Source organism: Triturus cristatus, chromosome 1_1, assembly GCF_964204655.1.
Source record: "Triturus cristatus chromosome 1_1, aTriCri1.1, whole genome shotgun sequence".
In the NCBI taxonomy this organism is placed as follows: Eukaryota; Metazoa; Chordata; class Amphibia; order Caudata; family Salamandridae; genus Triturus; species Triturus cristatus.
Window position 1 is genome coordinate 1,277,136,577 of NC_140579.1, and position 16,195 is coordinate 1,277,152,771.

A 16,195-nucleotide genomic window follows, 5' to 3' on the forward strand; every position below is an offset into this window, starting at 1 on the left:
AATGTTTACGGAAGCTCCGGTGTCTATCAACGCCGTGACTTTGTTCTATCCTATGCAGATTTGGCACATCGGCGGTGGTCTCCTTCGGGAGCTTGTCCTTCCTGTGTAGGATATTACAAACACTTTGTCCTCTTCATCGTCTTCTGTGATCCTCATGTTTTGGCACCGACTCTTCACCTCATCTGTGAGTTCCTCTGTGTGGACTGCTTGCTTGTGTCACCCGAATTTCTTCGTTCTGCCACCTGGAGCAGTCGGTCTTTCTGCACTTATACACACCTTGGCGAAGTGTCCGATCTTGCCACACCTCAGACATGGTTTTCCTTGTGCAGGACATCCTCGGGGCGCGTGATTGTCCAGTCCGAAGTTTCCACATCCTCTACTTCTGTGCGTCCACTCGCGCCCCCTCTTCCTCTGCTGGGCCCTTTTCGAATGGCGTCCACCTTCTCTTCTTTGACCACCACTGTGTCCCCTTGCAGGCCTCCTGTAAAACTTCACGCTAGCGCTGACTCCATTTCCCCTGCACCTGCGTCAGTCAACTCATGAGACCTCCCTAGGACTAAGATGTCATCCAGAGATATTCCGGGTTGTCTCAGAATTAGTTTCCGAAGGTCCGACGACTTGCAGCCCTGAATTAGCTGAGCCCTGATCTCTAGCTGCTTGTCGATGCCCGAGCCGGAACTAGCCAGTTTGCACAGCCGCTCGAAGAACATATAGACGGACTCTTCTTCTCTTTGCTTGATGCAATTTGAAGTGCTCAAAAGCGGGATTTAACTGTGGGTTGAAGTAACAGTCCAAGGCTCTTACGCCTTATCATAGTCATTCCTGTCGCCGGTGTGTGGCAAGTCTTGAAACAGCTCGTAAAGTTAATCCCCGCCTATGTGTAGCATGGTGGACCTCTTGACAGCGCCGTTAGTTTCTCGCACCGCTATGAAATTGTTTTCTAATTTGCCTATCCACTTGCACCATCTCGGCGCTGCTGTGGCTGGATCTGCCAGTTGGTTGAATGGCGATAGCGCGTTCAGCGTGGTGCGTGGGCTTTGTTCCGCAGCCTCCTGCCCACCGCCCTCTGCCTGCACCGACATCTTGCGGCATGCTGTTGTGCCTTTCGCAGTGCTGCACTTGCTTCAGCTTGATGCTGTGACCCCTGAGGTCAGTGTAAGCACATGCGCGCAGCAGGCCTCTGTGTACTGAGGTCCCTCAGAGGCACCCTCCCCGCGTGTGGCACCTCTTTGCGTAGGTCTTTTGCCCTTTCACAGGCCTCCTTCTGCCACCAGGGCACGTGCTCCTCCTTGTGTCCAGCGCTCCCTTAGTGCATTTGTGTGGTCTGTGGTGTCGTGTCTCTCTTTATCCCTTTTTAGGTCGAGGACTACCGGTCTGCCGAAGGCAGAACCGGAAGTCGGAAGATTTAATGTTTCCTAGAGTGGCTATTTAGCCCGCCTCTCTTTTTGCTTCTCCTCCATTGGCTGGCTTCCTAAACGGAGGCCCGCCATTGGAGGAGAGAGCCGTCCCTCCAAATAGGCTCCGTCTTTTTCAGAATCGGGGGCGTGTTCCTTGCTGTTCTTTCCACTTTTTAGCCACGCCCTTTTAGAACAGCAGGAACACGCCCCCGAATCCGAAAAAGATACGATTCTTCCAGCCGCCATTGTTTTGCTGTTCTCTAGCTGTGACGATTGTTCTCTGGCTGTGAGGATCTTGTTTTGCAGTTGTGCGTTATTTCTAAGGTATTTTCCTTGTTTGTTTGTCTCGTCTGCCACCGGTGATTGATTTGCTTTTCTCTTTCCATTCGGCTTTAGCAAAGTGAGCCGTCTGTTTACTTTTGCATTGCGGTTTCACTTTTGCGCGATGCGTGTTGCTCTGACTTGTCATTGATAATGGTGTTGCTGGGCCCCGTGTGTTGACGAATTGATTTAGAGCTTGCAAGACAAATATACGTTAAAGTTGGCCAAATCCTTTATAATTTTGTCGATTGTGCTTTTCGCTGCCTTTTAAACGTCAGGGAATTAAAGTACACGGCCGTTGGGGAGATCTTCACAAAAGGTATAGGAGTACGTGATGCATTTCCTTAATTTATTTTCAATGCGTTTTGGAGTGTTTTACTAACTTGTGTTTGTTATTTTTGTAGCTGTGGCCCGTATCTTTAGGATTTCTTTACGGCATGGACACCTTGGCCAGGCGGCAATGGACAGCTGTGCGTTTCCAGGTAAGCCATTTTGCCTTTCATTTGTGGCCATTTATTTGGTGTTCCCCTGTTGTGGCCCGTGTCTTAGCGTCTTCCTTTCTGCATGGCCAGCTTTCCCCGTCTTGGATGGATCGCTTTGCGATTACAGTTAGCCCATTTGTAATTTTATTGGTGACCGCCATTTGTTTTGGGGTCGCGTTTGATGGTCAGCATTCTCTTGCTGTTGTGCGTGCGTAAAATTCTATTACTATCGTTGGGATGTTCCATTTTTGAGTGCCATTTACAATGTTTACTGCGACATTCAGGTAAGTTCGTTTGTTTCGAAAAATACTACTAAATATAGTTTGGGGTTGGTTACATTTTTCTATGTTTTTTACGCTCGTTGGAAATATTATGCAGTTACCGAAAACAGAGCAGTGACACATATTATTGTAAGGATTGTCTTGGTCTTCTGCGAAAGCGATTTTAAATTATTTTTTTTTCCATGTTTGTGGTGTAATTGCGTTTATTACTTTTCTGATGCTCATACAATTTATTTAGAGGTTGCAAGACAAATATACGTACAAGTTGGCCAATTCCTTTATAATTTTGTCGAATGTGCTTTTCGCTGCCTTTAAAACGTCAGGGAATTAAAGTACACGGCCGTTGGGGAGATCTTCACAAAAGGTATAAAAGTAAGTGCTGCATTTCCTTATTTTATTTTCAATGCGTTTTGGAGTGTTTTACTAACTTGTGTTTGTTATTTTTGTAGCTGTGGCCCGTATCTTTAGGATTTCTTTACGGCATGGACATCTTGGCCAGGCGGCAATGGACAGCTGTGCGTTTCCAGGTAAGCCATTTTGCCTTTCATTTGTGTCCGCCATTTATTTGGTGTTCCCCTCTTGTGGCCCGTGTCTTAGCGTCTTCCTTTCTGCATGGCCAGCTTTCCCCGTCTTGGATGGATCGCTTTGCGATTACAGTTAGCCCATTTGTAATTTTATTGGTGACTGCCATTTGTTTTGGGGTCGCGTTTGAGGGTCAGCATTCTCTTGCTGTTGTGCGTGCGTAAAATTCTATTACTATCGTTGGGATGTTCCATTTTTGAGTGCCATTTACAATGTTTACTGCGACATTCAGGTAAGTTCGTTTGTTTCGAAAAATACTACTAAATATAGTTTGGGGTTGGTTACATTTTTCTATGTTTTTTACGCTCGTTGGAAATATTATGCAGTTACCGAAAACAGAGCAGTGACACATATTATTGTAAGGATTGTCTGGCTCTTATGCGAAAGCGATTTTAAATTCTTTTTTTTTCCATGTTTGTGGTGTACTTGCGTTTATTACTTTTAGGAGGCTCATACAATTGATTTAGAGGTTGCAAGACAAATATACGTACAAGTCGGCCAATTCCTTTATAATTTTGTCGAATGTGCTTTTCGCTGCCTTTTAAACGTCAGGGGATTAAAGTACACGGCCGTTGGGGAGATCTTCACAAAAGGTATAGGAGTACGTGATGCATTTCCTTATTTTATTTTCAATGCGTTTTGGAGTGTTTTACTAACTTGTGTTTGTTATTTTTGTAGCTGTGGCCCGTATCTTTAGGATTTCTTTACGGCATGGACACCTTGGCCAGGCGGCAATGGACAGCTGTGCGTTTCCAGGTAAGCCATTTTGCCTTTCATTTGTGTCCGCCATTTATTTGGTGTTCCCCTCTTGTGGCCCGTGTCTTAGCGTCTTCCTTTCTGCATGGCCAGCTTTCCCCGTCTTGGATGGATTGCTTTGCGATTACAGTTAGCCCATTTGTAATTTTATTGGTGACCGCCATTTGTTTTGGGGTCGCGTTTGATGGTCAGCATTCTCTTGCTGTTGTGCGTGCGTAAAATTCTATTACTCTCGTTGGGATGTTCCATTTTTGAGTGCCATTTACAATGTTTACTGCGACATTTAGGTAAGTTTGTTTGTTTCGAAAAATACTACTAAATATAGTTTGGGGTTGGTTACATTTTTCTATGTTTTTTATGCTCGTTGGAAATATTATGCAGTTACCGAAAACAGAGCAGTGACACATATTATTGTAAGGATTGTCTGGCTCTTATGCGAAAGCGACTTTAAATTCTTTTTTTTTCCATGTTTGTGGTGTAATGGCGTTTATTACTTTTAGGAGGCTCATACAATTTATTTAGAGGTTGCAAGACAAATATACGTACAAGTTGGCCAATTCCTTTATAATTTTGTCGAATGTGCTTTTCGCTGCCTTTTAAACGTCAGGGAATTAAAGTACACGGCCGTTGGGGAGATCTTCACAAAAGGTATAAAAGTAAGTGCTGCATTTCCTTATTTTATTTTCAATGCGTTTTGGAGTGTTTTCCTAACTTGTGTTTGTTATTTTTGTAGCTGTGGCCCGTATCTTTAGGATTTCGTTACGGCATGGACACCTTGGCCAGGCGGCAATGGACAGATGTGCGTTTCCAGGTAAGCCATTTTGCCTTTCATTTGTGTCCGCCATTTATTTGGTGTTCCCCTCTTGTGGCCCGTGTCTTAGCGTCTTCCTTTCTGCATGGCCAGCTTTCCCCGTCTTGGATGGATCGCTTTGCGATTACAGTTAGCCCATTTGTAATTTTATTGGTGACTGCCATTTGTTTTGGGGTCGCGTTTGATGGTCAGCATTCTCTTGCTGTTGTGCGTGCGTAAAATTCTATTACTATCGTTGGGATGTTCCATTTTTGAGTGCCATTTACAATGTTTACTGCGACATTCAGGTAAGTTCGTTTATTTAGAAAAATACTACTAAATATAGTTTGGGGTTGGTTACATTTTTCTATGTTTTTTATGCTCGTTGGAAATATTATGCAGTTACCGAAAACAGAGCAGTGACACATATTATTGTAAGGATTGTCTGGCTCTTATGCGAAAGCGATTTTAAATTCTTTTTTTTTCCATGTTTGTGGTGTAATTGCGTTTATTACTTTTCTGAGGCTCATACAATTGATTTAGAGGTTGCAAGACAAATATACGTACAAGTCGGCCAATTCCTTTATAATTTTGTCGAATGTGCTTTTCGCTGCCTTTTAAACGTCAGGGAATTAAAGTACACGGGCGTTGGGGAGATCTTCACAAAAGGTATAGGAGTACGTGATGCATTTCCGTATTTTATTTTCAATGCGTTTTGGAGTGTTTTACTAACTTCTGTTTGTTATTTTTGTAGCTGTGGCCCGTATCTTTAGGATTTCTTTACGGCATGGACACCTTGGCCAGGCGGCAATGGACAGCTGTGCGTTTCCAGGTAAGCCATTTTGCCTTTCATTTGTGTCCGCCATTTATTTGGTGTTCCCCTCTTGTGGCCCGTGTCTTAGCGTCTTCCTTTCTGCATGGCCAGCTTTCCCCGTCTTGGATGGATCGCTTTGCGATTACAGTTAGCCCATTTGTAATTTTATTGGTGACCGCCATTTGTTTTGGGGTCGCGTTTGATGGTCAGCATTCTCTTGCTGTTGTGCGTGCGTAAAATTCTATTACTCTCGTTGGGATGTTCCATTTTTGAGTGCCATTTACAATCTTTACTGCGACATTCAGGTAAGTTCGTTTGTTTCGAAAAATACTACTAAATATAGTTTGGGGTTGGTTACATTTTTGTATGTTTTTTATGCTCGTTGGAAATATTATGCAGTTACCGAAAACAGAGCAGTGACACATATTATTGTAAGGATTGTCTGGCTCTTATGCGAAAGCGACTTTAAATTCTTTTTTTTTCCATGTTTGTGGTGTAATTGCGTTTATTACTTTTAGGAGGCTCATTCAATTTATTTAGAGGTTGCAAGACAAATATACGTACAAGTTGGCCAATTCCTTTATAATTTTGTCGAATGTGCTTTTCGCTGCCTTTTAAACGTCAGGGAATTAAAGTACACGGCCGTTGGGGAGATCTTCACAAAAGGTATAAAAGTAAGTGCTGCATTTCCTTATTTTATTTTCAATGCGTTTTGGAGTGTTTTCCTAACTTGTGTTTGTTATTTTTGTAGCTGTGGCCCGTATCTTTAGGATTTCGTTACGGCATGGACACCTTGGCCAGGCGGCAATGGACAGCTGTGCGTTTCCAGGTAAGCCATTTTGCCTTTCATTTGTGTCCGCCATTTATTTGGTGTTCCCCTCTTGTGGCCCGTGTCTTAGCGTCTTCCTTTCTGCATGGCCAGCTTTCCCCGTCTTGGATGGATCGCTTTGCGATTACAGTTAGCCCATTTGTAATTTTATTGGTGACCGCCATTTGTTTTGGGGTCGTGTTTGATGGTCAGCATTCTCTTGCTGTTGTGCGTGCGTAAAATGTTATTACTATTGTTGGGATGTTCCATTTTTGAGTGCCATTTACAATGTTTACTGCGACATTCAGGTAAGTTCGTTTGTTTCGAAAAATACTACTAAATATAGTTTGGGGTTGGTTAGATTTTTCTATGTTTTTTATGCTCATTGGAAATATTATGCAGTTACCGAAAACAGAGCAGTGACACATATTATTGTAAGGATTGTCTGGCTCTTATGCGAAAGCGTTTTTAAATTCTTTTTTTTTCCATGTTTGTGGTGTAATTGCGTTTATTACTTTTCTGAGGCTCATACAATTGATTTAAAGGTTGCAAGACAAATATACGTACAAGTCGGCCAATTCCTTTATAATTTTGTCGAATGTGCTTTTCGCTGCCTTTTAAACGTCAGGGAATTAAAGTACACGGCCGTTGGGGAGATCTTCACAAAAGGTATAGGAGTACGTGATGCATTTCCTTATTTTATTTTAAATGCGTTTTGGAGTGTTTTACTAACTTGTGTTTGTTATTTTTGTAGCTGTGGCCCGTATCTTTAGGATTTCTTTACGGCATGGACACCTTGGCCAGGCGGCAATGGACAGCTGTGCGTTTCCAGGTAAGCCATTTTGCCTTTCATTTGTGTCCGCCATTTATTTGGTGTTCCCCTCTTGTGGCCCGTGTCTTAGCGTCTTCCTTTCTGCATGGCCAGCTTTCCCCATCTTGGATGGATCGCTTTGCGATTACAGTTAGCCCATTTGTAATTTTATTGGTGACCGCCATTTGTTTTGGGGTCGCGTTTGATGGTCAGCATTCTCTTGCTGTTGTGCGTGCGTAAAATTCTATTACTCTCGTTGGGATGTTCCATTTTTGAGTGCCATTTACAATCTTTACTGCGACATTCAGGTAAGTTCGTTTGTTTCTAAATATACTACTAAATATAGTTTGGGGTTGGTTACATTTTTCTATGTTTTTTATGCTCGTTGGAAATATTATGCAGTTACCGAAAACAGAGCAGTGACACATATTATTGTAAGGATTGTCTGGCTCTTATGCGAAAGCGACTTTAAATTCTTTTTTTTTCCATGTTTGTGGTGTAATTGCGTTTATTACTTTTAGGAGGCTCATACAATTGATTTAGAGGTTGCAAGACAAATATACGTACAAGTTGGCCAATTCCTTTATAATTTTGTCGAATGTGCTTTTCGCTGCCTTTTAAACGTCAGGGAATTAAAGTACACGGCCGTTGGGGATATCTTCATAAAAGCTATAGGAGTAAGTGCAGCATTTCCTTATTTTATTTGCAATGAGTTTTGTTTTGTTTTACTAAATTGTATTTTTTTTATCTTTGTAGCTGTGGCCCAGATTTTTAGGATTTCGTTCCGGCATGCACACCTTTGCCAGGCGTCAATGGACAGCTGTGCGTTTCCACGTAAGCCATTTTGCCTTGTATTTGTGTCCTGCGACATTCAGGTAAGTACATTTTTTTACAAAAATACGACTAAATATAGTTTGCGGTTTGTTATCTTTTTCTATGTTTTTTATGCTACTAGGCAATCTTTAGCAGTTACCGAAAACATAGCTGTTACATATATTATTGAGAGGATGGTATGGATCTTAGGCGTAAGCGATTTGATATGATTATTCTTTTCGTGTTTGTGGTTTGATTGCGTTTTAGAGATTTTTGAGGCTGATACAATTAACTTGGAGGTTGCAAGACAATTAACATTTAAAAATAGACTATTTATTTTGGGAATTGTAGAATGTGCTTTTCGCTGCTTTTTTTTTTCAAGCAGGGTGTGGCACGTATTTAAATTAAAGTATACGGCCGTTGGGGAGATCTTCACGGAAGGTATAAAAGTAAGTGCTGCATTTCCTTATTTTATTTTAAATGCGTTTTGGAGTGTTTTACTAACTTGTGTTTGTTATCTTTGTAGCTGCGGCCCGTATTTTTCGGATTTCGTTACGGGATGGACACCTTGGCCAGGCGGCAACGGACAGCTGTGCGTTTCCAGGTAAGCCATTTTGCCTTTCATTTGTGTCCGCCATTTATTTGGTGTTCCCCTCTTGTGGCCCGTGTCTTAGCGTCTTCCTTTCTGCATGGCCAGCTTTCCCCGTCTTGGATGGATCGCTTTGCGATTACAGTTAGCCCATTTGTAATTTTATTGGTGACCGCCATTTGTTTTGGGGTCGCGTTTGATGGTCAGCATTCTCTTGCTGTTGTGCGTGCGTAAAATTCTATTACTATCGTTGGGATGTTCCATTTTTGAGTGCCATTTACAATGTTTACTGCGACATTCAGGTAAGTTCGTTTGTTTCGAAAAATACTACTAAATATAGTTTGGGGTTGGTTACATTTTTCTATGTTTTTTATGCTCGTTGAAAATATTATGCAGTTACCGAAAACAGAGCAGTGACACATATTATTGTAAGGATTGTCTGGCTCTTATGCGAAAGCGATTTTAAATTCTTTTTTTTTCCATGTTTGTGGTGTCATTGCGTTTATTACTTTTATGAGGCTCATACAATTGATTTAGAGGTTGCAAGACAAATATCCGTAAAAGTTGGCAAATTTCTTTATAATTTTGTCGCATGTGCTTTTCGCTGCCTTTGATACCTCAGGGTGTGGCACGTATTTAAATTAAAGTATACGGGCGTTGGGGGTTATCTTCACGGAAGGTATAGAAGTAAGTGCTGCATTTCTTTATTTTAATTGTTTTGCGTTTTTGAATGGTTTTACTAAATTGTCTGTTTTTTATATTTTTAGCTGTTGCCCATATTTTCACGTTTTCGTTCCGGCATGCACACCTTTGCCAGGCGCCAATGGTCAACTATGCGTTTCAAGGTAACCCATTTTGGCTTTGATTTCTGTTGCCTATTTCTTTGCTGGTCCCGTCCTGTGCTCCGTGTCTTGGCGTCTTCTTTCTTGCATGGAGTGCTTTGCCAGCCGTGAATCGACAGCTTTGCCTTTGGAGTTAACTTATTTGCAATTTTTGAACTAATCTGTCTTTTTCTTTACTTTCAATGTGTGCCCCGTGCTTTGGCGTCTTCGTTCCTCAATGATCAGCTTTGGCCGTCGACGAGGGACGGGTTTGTGATTACAGGTAGCCCTAATTTATTATTTTTGGTTGTTCGCCATTTGATTAGGGGTCGCGTCTTAGTCTTATTGTGAACATTGTCTATCTTTGGCCGCACTTCTCATGCTCGTGTTCAGATAGTGTTGCGTTAGTCACCTCTTACAGCCTCGTGCCCATCTCGTGTTTCCTGTGTTCAACGGCTGCTGTTTGTTAAAGTCAGGTAAACATCTTGTGTATATTCATGCTGTAAATAAATGGGTTTTTTTATTTGTACAAATAGGCGAAAGTTTCAAGGTAAGTAAAATTGGGTATTATTTTTACGTTTCTAAGATTCTCTTTAACTAACCCTTTTTTTTTTTTTTTCTTTACAGCCAGACCACTTGGAGCCATCTCGCTCGCAGACGACGAACACCATGCTTTGTTATTCTAAATAGGCCCAACTCGCACATCAGCACTAACGATTATAACACGTCACAACCTCCACTATCCTTTCATTCATAGGGACAGACTCCTATCTACAATTTACATACTGCCAGACATCAACATCCTTAACAACATCTCACCTACATGCTCTTTTAAACTACAAAGCGGTCTCTCTTTTGTGATTTAATTAAGTAACCAGAGTTTTTTTTCATTTACAGTATTTAAAGGAGCCAAGCAACAGTTAGAAACATTTCTTGAAGACAAACCAGCAGGTACACTTCGAGAGAGCGGACCAATACGATCGTTGGAAAACAAGTAAGTCACTTAATCCCGAGCGGAATTAAAGAGCCACTTGCATTATCAGGCTTTCCTCGATTTTGTGAATTTTATGTGCTTTCTGTACTTACATTGTTTTTGTAAACTTGGGTAATTATTTCGAAGTAAAAGACTGTAGTGGGAAAGTTTGCACATTTACTATCATTCCTTCTACACATTTATCGCTCATGCTTAACTTCCAGCCCATTGTGTATATATGTTGTACTTATATTTCCATTTGCAACGCTAAATTCGTTTTTTTTAGTAGCGCTTTTTTACGGGCCCTTTTTTCATCTTTTTTATATGCATAGATCTAACAGTATGGTAAAAAAACTTTTTTATAAGTGTTACATGCCAATTTTCGCGCGTGAAAATATGCCTTCATAGTGCTCTTATGCCTTTTGTACGGTGATTCTTTTACGTTTAGTACCTTGCTACAACGCAACATAGTGAGTTGAAACATTTACAAAGCTTCATTTCAGCACTTGGTTTATTAAGTTTAAAATACAGATCATTCTGTACATATTTGGTTTATTGCCATGCACTTTTCACAGGGAATTTTTTGGGGGGGACACACAAACAGTACGTAGACGTTATATTTTGCAAATAATAATAATGCCTTCTGAAATTGCTTCTCTTACCTTACTGAAAATTGGTTGCCATTACTTTGGGGACACGCTGTACTGTTATTGCTAATTACTAGCAGCCTTGCATACTTTTAATTGGTAAAAATATTTGGGAGATATTGTATGTCAATTACAAGAATGAGCTAATGTATTAATCGCATACTGTAGTACTTTGCAGCCCATTGAGTATATATGCTGTGACTTTTTTTCTATTTACAACAGAGAATTGGTTATTTTTAGTAGCAATTCTTACGGGCCCATTTATCATCTTTTTAATACGCACATATCTAACAGTATGATAAAAGATTTGAGATATCGTGTTGCATGTACGTTTTCGCAAGTTACAATGTGCCTTAGTGTTATTTCGCTTCCATACAGTGAATAGTTTTTGTAAAGTACCTCAACAATTTACAGTCTTAAATTTCAACTTACTTGCCGCCATTAATCTTAGCGACATGTCTTAAATTTCAACTTACTTGCCGCCATTAATCTTAGCGACATGTCTTTGTACAGAACACTTCCTTCTTTCACCCACTTCCATAATGCAGAGTAATGGCAGGCTAGGCGGGATTTGTGATATATCGATTAGTGTGCACTATTCGCAGAGTTTAATTTCATTTGAGAAGCTCTGTTAACGTGCACTGATTTATAGGTTACTATACGCACATACCAGATAGAAACAGTACGAAGACTTTCACGTGTACTGTTTGCTGCTTAACATTTAGAGCACCTTACGTTGCGTTTATATTTTGATTGTGCTGCCGCCAATAATGTTAGCACCAATTCATTTGAGAGCACACCTCCCCCCTCAACCCACTGCCATAATGCGGAGTAATGGCAGCCTAGCCTGTAGTTTTAATTAGTTGTTTCGGTACGCTTCACACACATATTGAACATTACAAACAGTGTAAATTTTAATTAGGCTGCATATGAACTTTAGCGGATAAATCAGGTTTTTTTTACGTTGGGCCGCAGCCCTGCTTATGTTCACGGCTTTCGAGGCATTTAAACGTAACTATTAAACAGGGCCACTACGTTGACATAACTTTTATTGTGCTGCATGTCAGAATTATCGATTCAAAGGCATGCCGCCTTAAAGTTTTTAGTGGTATTGTATCCGTTGCTATTACCGCGAAAATACGTTCTACCATGATTCACAGGAATAGCACTCTAATTGAATGAAAAGCATGTATGCCTATTGTTTCCTGCGCAAATAGAGCAATATCAGTCTACTTTTGCAATTTTTGGTCCGTTCACAACGCGTCATTTCACACCTTTTTTATAGGAGTTTAATTTACAGATAATTCAGTACACATTGGGTTTATTGGCGTGCACTACTCACAGAAAATGTGTTATCTTTATCAACAGACAGTACCTACTCGTTATATTCGGTAATTAATAATCAGGCCTTGGGGAATTGCTTCTTTTAACTTATTGTCACTTTGGAATTAGTTTGGGGACACGCTGTATAGTTTTCAGTGAATCATAAGTATGATTTAAAATTTTTCGTTGCAGGGAAATACTTTTGGGATATTATAGGACACTTACAAGTAGTAGAAAATGTATTATACGCCTGGTGTATTATTACATAAGACACATCATGCACAACGATAAGTTAAAGTCTTACTTTTCAAATTACTTACCGCCATTCAAGTTTGCACCATGACACGCTGTACTGTTATTGCTATTTACGAGCAGCCTTGCATACTTTTAATTGTGTCGAAATAATTTGGAGATATTGTATGCCAATTAGAAGAAGGAGCTTATGTATTCGTAGCATACTGTACTACTTTGCAGTCCATTGTGTATATATGTTGTAACTTTATTTCCATTGGGAACAGAGAATTAGTTATTTTTAGTAGCAATTCTTACGGTCCCATTTATCATCTTTTAAATATGCACATATCTAACAGTAGGAACAATTTTTACATATAGTGTCGCATGTACGTTTTCGCCAGTTAAAATATGCCTTACTAGTGTTCTATTGCTCCCATACAGTGAAAAATAATTGTAAAGTAACTCGGCAATAATTTACAGTCTTAATTTAATACTTACTTCCCGCGATTAATCTTAGCGACATGTCTTTGTACAGCACATTTCCCTCTTTCACCCACTTCCATAATGCATAGTAATGGCAGGCTAGGCGGGATTTGTGATATGTTAATTAGTCTGCACTATTCACACAGTTTAATTTAATTTGAGAAGCTCTTTTAACCAGCACAGATTTATAGGTTACTATACGCACATACCAGATAGAAACAGTACGAAAACTTTCACGTGTACTGTTTGCTGCTTAACATTTACAGCACCTTACGTTACGTTTATATTTTGATTGTGCTGCCGCCAATAATGTTAGCACCAATTCATTTGAGAGCACACCTCCCCCCTCAACCCACTGCCATAATGCGGAGTAATGGCAGCCTAGCCTGTATTTTTAATTAGTTGTTTCGGTACGCTTCACACACATATTGAACAGTACAAACAGTGTAAATTTTAATTAGGCTGCATATGAACTTTAGCGGATAAATCAGGTTTTTTTTACGTTGGGCCGCAGCACCGCTTATGTTCACGGCTTTCGAGGCATTTAAACGTAACTATTAAACAGGGCCACTACGTTGACATAACTTTTATTGTGCTGCATGTAAGAATTATCGATTCAAAGGCATGCCGCCTTAAAGTTTTTAGTGGTATTGTATCCGTTGCTATTACCGCGAAAATACGTTCTACCATGATTCACAGGAATAGCACTCTAATTGAATGAAAAGCATGTATGCCTATTGTTTCCTGCGCAAATAGAGCTATATCAGTCTACTTTTGCAATTTTTGGTGCGTTCACAACGCGTCATTTCACACCTTTTTTAGAGGAGTTTAATTTACAGATAATTCAGTACACATTGGGTTTATTGGCGTGCACTACTCACAGAAAATGTGTTATCTTTATCAACAGACAGTACCTAGTCGTTATATTCGGTAATTAATAATCAGGCCTTGGGGAATTGCTTCTTTTAACTTATTGTCACTTTGGAATTAGTTTGGGGACACGCTGTATAGTTTTCAGTGAATCATAAGTATGATTTAAAATTTTTCATTGCAGGGAAATACTTTTGGGATATTATAGGACACTTACAAGTAGTAGAAAATGTATTATACGCCTGCTGTATTATTACATATGACACATCATGCACAACGATAAGTTAAAGTCTTACTTTTCAAATTACTTACCGCCATTCAAGTTTGCACCATGACACGCTGTACTGTTATTGCTATTTACGAGCAGCCTTGCATACTTTTAATTGTGTGAAAATAATTTGGAGATATTGTATGCCAATTAGAAGAAGGAGCTAATGTATTCGTCGCATACTGTACTACTTTGCAGTCCATTGTGTATATATGTTGTAACTTTATTCCCATTTGAAACAGAGAATTAGTTATTTTTAGTAGCAATTCTTACGGTCCCATTTATCATCTTTTAAATATGCACATATCTAACAGTATGAACAATTTTTAGATATAGTGTCGCATGTACGTTTTCGCCAGTTAAAATATGCCTTATTAGTGTTCTATTGCTCCCATACAGTGAAAAATAATTGTAAAGTACCTCGACAATAATTTACAGTCTTAATTTAATACTTACTTCCCGCAATTAATCTTAGCGACATGTCTTTGGGCAGCACACTTCCCTCTTTCACCCACTTCCATAATGCATAGTAATGGCAGGGTAGGCGGGATTTGTGATATGTTAATTAGTCTGCACTATTCACACAGTTTAATTTAATTTGAGAAGCTCTTTTAACCAGCACAGATTTATAGGTTACTATACGCACATACCAGATAGAAACAGTACGAAAACTTTCACGTGTACTGTTTGCTGCTTAACATTTAGAGCACCTTACGTTGCGTTTATATTTTAATTATGCTGCCGGCAAGAATGTTAGCACCAAATCATTTGAGAGCACACCTCCCCCCTCCACCCACTGCCATAATGCGGAGTCATGGCAGCCTAGTCTGTAGTTTTAATTAGTTGTTTACGTACGCTTTACACACATATTTAACAGTACAAACAGTTTAGATTTTAATTGGGCTGCATAGGAGCTTTCGCGGATAAATCAGGTTTTGGTGGGTTGGGCCACAGCCCTTCTTATGTTCACGGCTTTCGAGGCATTTAAACGTTACTATTATACAGGGACACTACGTTGGCATAACTTTTATTGTGCTGCATGTAACAATTATCGATTCCAAGGCATGCAGCCTTAAAGTTTTTAGTGGTATTGTATACGTTGCTATTACCGCGAAAATACATTCTAACGTGATTCTCAGTAATAGCACTCTAATTGAATTTGAAGGATGTATGCCTATTGTTACCAGCATAAATAGAGCTATATCAGTGTACTTTTGCAATTTGTGGTGCGTTCACAAGGCGTCATTGCACACTTTTTTTCTAGAAGTTTAATTTACAAATCATTTTGTAGATCTTTGGTTTATTGGCGTGCACTACTCACAGAAAATTTTAGATTTTTAACAACGGACAGTACCTAGGCGTTATATCCGGAAAATGATAATCAGGCCTTCGGGAATTGCTTCTATTAACTTATTGGCACTTTGTAATTAGTTTTGGGACACGCTGTATAGTTATTGGTGGATAATAGCAGGCTTGCAAAATATTCATTCAGTGGAAATACTTTTTGGATATTATAGGACACTTACAATTACGAGAAAATGTATTATACGCCTGCTGTATACGCACATCATGCACAACAGTAAATTAAAGTCGTACTTTTTAAATTACTTACCTCCATTTCGGTTTGCACCATATCATTGCACAACACAGCTCCCCCCTCTACCCACTGCCATAATGCTGAGTAATGGCAGGCTAGGCTGTATTTCTAATGTGTTGGTTATTTGCGTGCACTTTTCACACACATTTGTTTCCTTTGTATTGCCCTCTTTGTATTGCCCTGTTGGTATTACCCTCTCTGTATTACTCTTTCTGTATTACTCTAATAAGCTCTCTGGATTAGGCTCTCTATATTACTCTATCTCTATAACTCTCTTTTTATTACTTTCTCTGTATTACACTCTCTGTATGACGCTCTCTGGATGACGCTCTCTGGATGACGCTCTTTGGATGACGCTCTCTGGATGACGCTCTCTGGATGACGCTCTCTGGATGACGCTCTCTGTACCACACTTGTGAGCATAACTCTACTGGTAATACTATAATAGTCTTAACAAATAATTATTTTGTACACATTGCTAAACATATTGGGTTACATACACTTTCCCATACTGTTTAAGATACATAGTCTGCTT